General features: G+C 39.2%; 1 pseudogene; it reads left to right on the top strand.

The window, feature by feature from the left end:
- Positions 1-5,038: 5,038 nt before the first annotated feature.
- Positions 5,039-5,444, top strand: LOC140642203 (non-histone chromosomal protein HMG-17 pseudogene; annotated as a pseudogene).
- The last annotated feature ends 1,186 nt before the right edge of the window (positions 5,445-6,630 follow it).

Here is a 6,630-nt window from a genome sequence, read left to right as displayed (position 1 = left end):
GTTTTGATTTGCATTGCCTTGATGATTAGTGATGGTGAGCATCTTTTCTGGTGTCTTTTGGCAAGGGTAAATTTTATGTGTGTTTTACCACAATTAAAAATTTCCTTGGGGTGCCTGAGTGGCTCAGTGGTTGAATGTCTGCCTTAGTTCAGGTCATGATCCCAGAGGTCCTGGGATCAAGTCTTGCATTAGGCCTCTGCACAGCACATATCCTGCTTCCCCCTTTGCCTATGTCTCTGCCCCTCTCTGTAGTTTATCATGAATAAACAAATAAAATCTTTTAAAAAATTCCTTAAGAAGCCAAAAAACTCTTCATTTGCTTCTTGAAAATATTGAGAATCAGCTTCTTTTGGATGAGTGTAATTCCTGTGCTTTTTTTTTTTTTTTTTTTTGTATATTTGGAGATCCTCTCTGGCTGCTGTTCTCTGACCTGTGACTCCATCCCAGCCTTGTCTCCTTACCTGTGATGAAGCCCTGTTTATTCCTGTGTGTCAGAATTCACAGAGTTCCCATTGAGCATTTTGAGTCTGATGTTCTCAGGACTTTGTAGGTACTTACTTATCGCTACTGAAATTCACATCGTTCTCATTAATTTTTTGTTAGCACCTCATTAAATTCCTTTGAGAAATTTTACACTTCTGCTTCTATTCTCTGTGCAGCTATAAAAAACACTTTATTGCTTAGAAGTCAACTGATCTGAACATGTAGCCATCTAGTACATCATAATCCTAAATTGAAAATTCATTTTAGAATTTGCAGAAATAAATGGAATATTTTTGGACCATTTAAAATATGTACAAATAGTATTTGCTGATAAAGTTTTCGTTCTATTTCTAATTTTCTGTTATTGCTTTTTCTGTTGTTGCCTGTGGTTTCCCTCTTTATTCTCTTTCTCATGGGAGATTGAGCCAAATGATTGAATTTAGTCATCGTAATAGCCCATCAAGCCTGATGCTTTGATTTGGGCAGACCGTTCTTCCAGGACAAGGCAATTTTCATATAAAGAACTGGCTTGGGCTTGGGCAGGGTAGACATCTGCCCACAGGAAGTGCTTGGCTGGCTTTTGGCAGGGTTTCCCAGCCATTCAGAAGAGTTTAGGAAAGCTCCTAGAGAGGAGTTTTAGAAGACAAATACCCACATTAGCATTAGAACCTCCTTAGGGAGAAAGAGGAAAAGGTGAAAAATGGAGACTATGCCCTCAATCCTCTCTAACTCCCCCAGACCTCAAGCCTAGCTGGTTCAGCAGGGCGGGGGTGGGGTGGGGTGGAGGGGTTAAGGGGGGGAGGAGGTAGGTTTTCAATTGGAAATAAGATTGGGATTTAAATCCAGTGGTATTAAAAGAAAAAAAGAAAGGCTCAAGGATCTGTCTGACATGTAGAAAAGGGGTGAGAGTAGCTGAAGGCAGTGACAGTAAGAAATAAAACCATTTCATCTTTATAACCCACTGAATTGAGGCCAGATACAAGTAAATGTCAACTCCTTCATGAATCTTGTCTGTCTTGATTTCCATTGTGTTCCCAGAAATACCCGGCACATATTTGGTAGGTACCCAGTAGATAATTGTTGAGGAAACAAGCAAGCAAACATAACATAAACAAAACAATGTCCTCTGAGGTCAGATAGAGGCAAATATGAAATATTACTCTGCCATTTCCTAATGGTTGACTTAAACAATATCCTCAATATCACATCCATGTGTTCTCTGAGCTCCTGTATATATACTCCTGTGAGTATAATAATGATAATGTTAATCTCACAGGATGGTACTGGTTGACCAGATAATATATAAGCACAGAATAAGTATTCAATAAACATTTATTTTATTTCCTCCTTTGCATATGCATATTATATACACATTCTGTTTTATGCAGCTATTCAAGATGAATTCCTGTGGATGGTGAATAAATAATATTAAATTCCAAACAAAGAATTCAACACAAACAGTGACCTTAGTTCTGTAAAGATTTACTTAATGAGAATTCTTTTCTTAAGCTCTGAGAAACATTATACCCAGTGAAACAAATGTTGTAGGATTAATGATACCAAACCAATCCCAGGCAGCATTTTCTACCAATTTCTTTTTCCTTCCTTTCATAGCTTCCTACTCCCTCTGCAGGAAGACCTTTCTCCCATTCTTTTTTCCTCTTTCTGTTTTTCTTATTTTTTTTAAACCCTCTTTCATTTCTATGAACAGAAAAAAAAAATAAAGGAGAAAAAAGGAGAGTATCAAAGAAAAGGAATGAGATTGGAAGATCAATCTCTTGGCTCCCCAAGTAGGAAGAAATAAGGGTAGGAGGGAGGCAGTGGCACTCAGGAGGGAAGAGCAGAGGTGGTTACTTTACCAAGTGCCATTAGCAAGTGTCTATTTGAGGGAAGTTTACACATAAGAGTTTTTTTTTTTTAATATTTTTTTTGAGAGAGAGTTTTTTTCCCCAGAAAATCAGAAACTTAGAGAAGCAAGAAAAAGATTCTGACAGAGATGACAACAGGGTTTTGTTTCCTTCGAGAAAGAGGATACCAGATATCGAAACAGCCCACTTGATACTGCCCAGAGCCAGGCCAGCTGCAGGATTTTGTTCCATTCATTTTTTTTATAGCAGAATTTTGGTGTTTTCCTCAAATTTGCCCTTGGAAATCTGGGTTTCTCCTCATGGCTGCCATTTGGCACTCTGTCTCTTATATGGTCCATCTACACAAGGGTAAGTGAGGCAAATGTTTCTCTAAGAAACCCAGTTTCTCTGCTCCTTGGAAAGATGACCAAGAACAGAAATGATTTTGGGAATTTTAGAAGGCCAGCCCACTGAGGGGAAATTCAGATTCATGTGAAGGATAAAGTATTCCTCTAAATAGTGAAGCTCTTCTTGCACACTTTAAACATAATTAAATTCCTGTGCACACTCATATACTCACAAACAAGCACACATGTATGAACACAGATAAATAAATTAGCCTGTCACTTGTCCAGAAACCAGTTGCTTAAATATCTGAGGGAAGACAATTATGTTTAACCTGAATTTGTCAGGGCCTGTGGATTTCCTGTTGCTTTTTTCTTTCCTTTTTTGTAGCCATCACTAATTTATGAAAAATATAATCACTAGGAATCTCTTATGTGTTCAGCACTGTATGAAGTGCTATTTGAATGAAGTGAAATATGAAGCACAGTCCCTTTCTTGGGAAACATGGGACCTGGGGATAGGCACACACATAATTAAGCAGTAAATCTTATAGTGTTCAAGGTCAGGGGAATCTCTCTACCTTGTGCGCTGTAAATTAGCTCATTCTTCCTCTCGTGACCTTCCTTTTTAGAAGGTTTTCTTAAGCCCACTTGGTGGGCTTAATAAGTCTCTGAACTATGGCTTTTAGTTTGCAAAATTTAATTTTGATTTGCTTCATTTGAGGGGATGTACCTAGAAAGGCACATCCTAGTTTCTGTGCTCCTTGCTCTACCTTGTATTGGCCACAAAGGCTGGGGGACTCCGTGGAGAGTCAATGGAACTCAACAAGGATGTGGCGAACGATTGCTCTACTCCGGATGCTGTGTGCTAAGTGCTACAGCACAGACACTCTATGTTCAAGGAGTTTACAGTGTTCTAGAGAAGACAGATGGGAATGCAACAAACATGCACAAAGCAGGGAGAAATTCTTTCTAACTAAAGAGAATGGGCAAGGTTTTAATGGAAGAAGCATGATTTAGATAGGTTCAGAGATCATTCCAGGAAATAGAGTGTCTTGAGTTTACAGAAAGCTTGGTGGAGATGAGGTGGTTGAAGACATCCATAGCCAGAGCATAAGGGATGAGCTTTGAGTGTTTGGCAGGCTTGACTTGTCAGTTTATGTTGATTTTAGCATGAACTTCAGCAATATTTGTATATTTTCCCATTTTCAGTCTGCAGTTCTCCTGCAAGAAAGGTATTTAGAAGATTCTATTTCCAGAAGCCTATTTGGAGACATAAGCTCGGCAGCTGGCATGATAATGAACCCATTTCAATAGAATAAATCCCATTACTATTAATATTAAGCAGCCACAGAATGATTCATGAAGTTCTTTTCAAAATTCAAAAAGTACTTAATCAAAAGGAGGGGGAGGAGAAAGAATAAATAGAAATCATGTCAAAGTTGATTATTGTTGGCTTTCTTTAAGAGTCAAATCCACTGTTTCTCAGGCTGACTGATGCTTAGTGCATTGATTTATTTTACCAAATAAAACTTTGCATTTGGTCTGATAGAGAAAAACCTGACAAAAGGCTCAAATGTCTAGGGAGTTTATTGCTTTTTTGTAGGTCACATAGCTGCCCTAAGGTATATAAGTTCTGTTCCAGATTTTCTAGATGTTTTCAGCTGATGAATTTTCTGTTAATTTCTCTCTCTAAGTTCATTGGTCCTCATTTCATCCTGCTTTTTGTTTCCTAGCACACAAATAGGTAGCCCCACTTCTTCCTAAGGAAAGATTAAAAAAAAAGATTTTATTTATTTATACCTGAGAGACACACAGAGAGAGGTAGAGACATAGGCAGAGGGAGAAGCAGGCTCCTTGAGGGGAGCCCGAGGTAGGACTTGATCCAGGACCCCTGGATCATGACCTGAGCCCAAGGCAGATGCTCAACCACTAAGCCACCCAGGCATCCTGATTTAAATGATTATCTATCATTACTCAGAAATGTACCTCTTTATCCTTTATTTGATTTCTGTATGTTCATTTTCTATCTACTTCAAATGTTACTTTTTCTTCCCTTCACTTTTAATCATATGAAAGCTCAATTTTTTTTTAGTAACCTTAGTACCCAATATTTTCAAAAGCATTTTGATAATTTAAATACACTATTTCAATGGCTTCTATTAACAAATTTACATTTCCTCTCAAAAATATAGTGCTTGAGTTAGTCAGATATTTTCCCCAAAGAAACCACACAACCCATCCCAAAAGCTTACCCCTTGATTTTGCATTTAATGGAGTTCACTGGCTGGCCTCATAAAGAAATGACTCACAAATCTTAATTCTTTGAGTTCCTTATGGAAAGAAGTCAAATTGGGAAGAAGAAGAGGTGAGAACGACCCCCGGACCGGCCAAAGCCCGCGTGCCGCCGCATCCCCGTGTCCAGCGCTTATGTCCCGCCACCATCCCCACCATGCCCAAGAGAAAGGCTGAAGGGGATGATAAAGGAGATAAAGCCAAGGTGAAGGATGAGCCACAGAGAAGATCTGCAAGGTTATCTGCTAAACCTGCTCCTCCAAAGCCAAAGCGCAAGCCTAAAAAGGCCCCTGCAAAGAAGGGAGAGAAGGTACCCAAAGGGAAAAAGGGGAAAGCTGATGCTGGCAAGGATGGAAATACCCTGCAGAACATGGAGATGCCAAAACAGACCAGGCACAGGAAGCTGAAGGTGCTGGAGATGCTGGAGATGCCAAGTGAAGTGTTTGTATTTTTGATAACTGTGTACTTCTGGTGACTGTACAGTTTGAAATACTATTTTTTCTCAAGTTTTATAAAAATGCAGAATTTTGTTTTACTTTTTTTTTTTTTTTAAGCTATGTTGTTAGCACACGGAACACTTCATTGTTGTTTTGGGGGAAGGACATATGTCACTAATAGAATATCTCAGAAGCTAGATTGATAACAAGAGGGAAAAACACCTTCCCCTTCTAGTTTTTAGAAACTTCCTCTTGGCTCCCAGGAGGAGGGATTCCTTGATGTTGACACACATGAGCCACCTTGGTGGTGTGCAAAAACTAAAATCCATTTTTTTATGTCCTCTTCTCCCTCTCTGCCTTCAACATAGACTTGACTCCCTTAAACCCAGAGACCTGTTGGAACCTGACCCCATGAAATGGTTCCCAGTATGTCGGGCAATCTGGAATTTACAGTGTCACCACTGAGATGGCGTCCCTCAAAAGAGTTTCTTTTTTTTAGCTTGTGGATCTTCAGATTGATAATTCTGCCATTTTCATTTCATTTCCTGAAAGTCAGGGTCGGCTTGTGAAAAGTTGTTAAACAACATGCTAAATGTGAACTGTTAACCCTCACTCTAAACTTTCCCTGTTCAGAGCATCACATGAAGACTTACTTCATTGGGTTTTATAGTGGCTTTCTGATTTTGGGAGTCCATTGAAGAAGGGAGTTTGAAAGTTGTTGTATACTGTTAACGATCGTCCGCCCATGTCCTGCCTGAAATACCATGATTGTTTATGAAAAGTATCTTTAATAAAGCTGGATACAGTTTGGCTTGGAAAAAAAAAAAAAAAGAAGTCAATTGGTAGCCAACCAGGTTTTCAGCAATTTGCCAGTTACATGAGAGTTTCAGTCAATAGCTCCAAAATTCCTCCTTAAGGAAAGATTTTCAAGTAAGAGCCTGATTAACTAGGTAAGATTTAAAGCAGATTTTAGGGATGCCTGGGCTCAGGGTGTGATCCCAGGGTTGTAAGATCGAGCTCCATGTCAGGGTCCACACTGGGTCCACACCTGCTTGAGGCTCTCTCTCCCTCTCCCCCACCCCCCATTTGTGCTGTCTTCTCTCTTTCTAAAAACAAAAAACACAGATTTCAAATCTCAGTCTGCATCAGTATAGAGTATTCATCATTCATCATATGAAACTAATAAAGTGGAAATTGGTGAGTGGAAGAAAGGAACAAGTTAAC

The sequence above is a fragment of the Canis lupus genome, chromosome 11 (genome assembly GCF_048164855.1).
Source record: "Canis lupus baileyi chromosome 11, mCanLup2.hap1, whole genome shotgun sequence".
Lineage (NCBI taxonomy): Eukaryota > Metazoa > Chordata > Mammalia > Carnivora > Canidae > Canis > Canis lupus.
The sequence above is the reverse complement of the archived record's forward strand: the minus strand, read 5'-3'. Positions and strand labels throughout refer to the sequence as shown.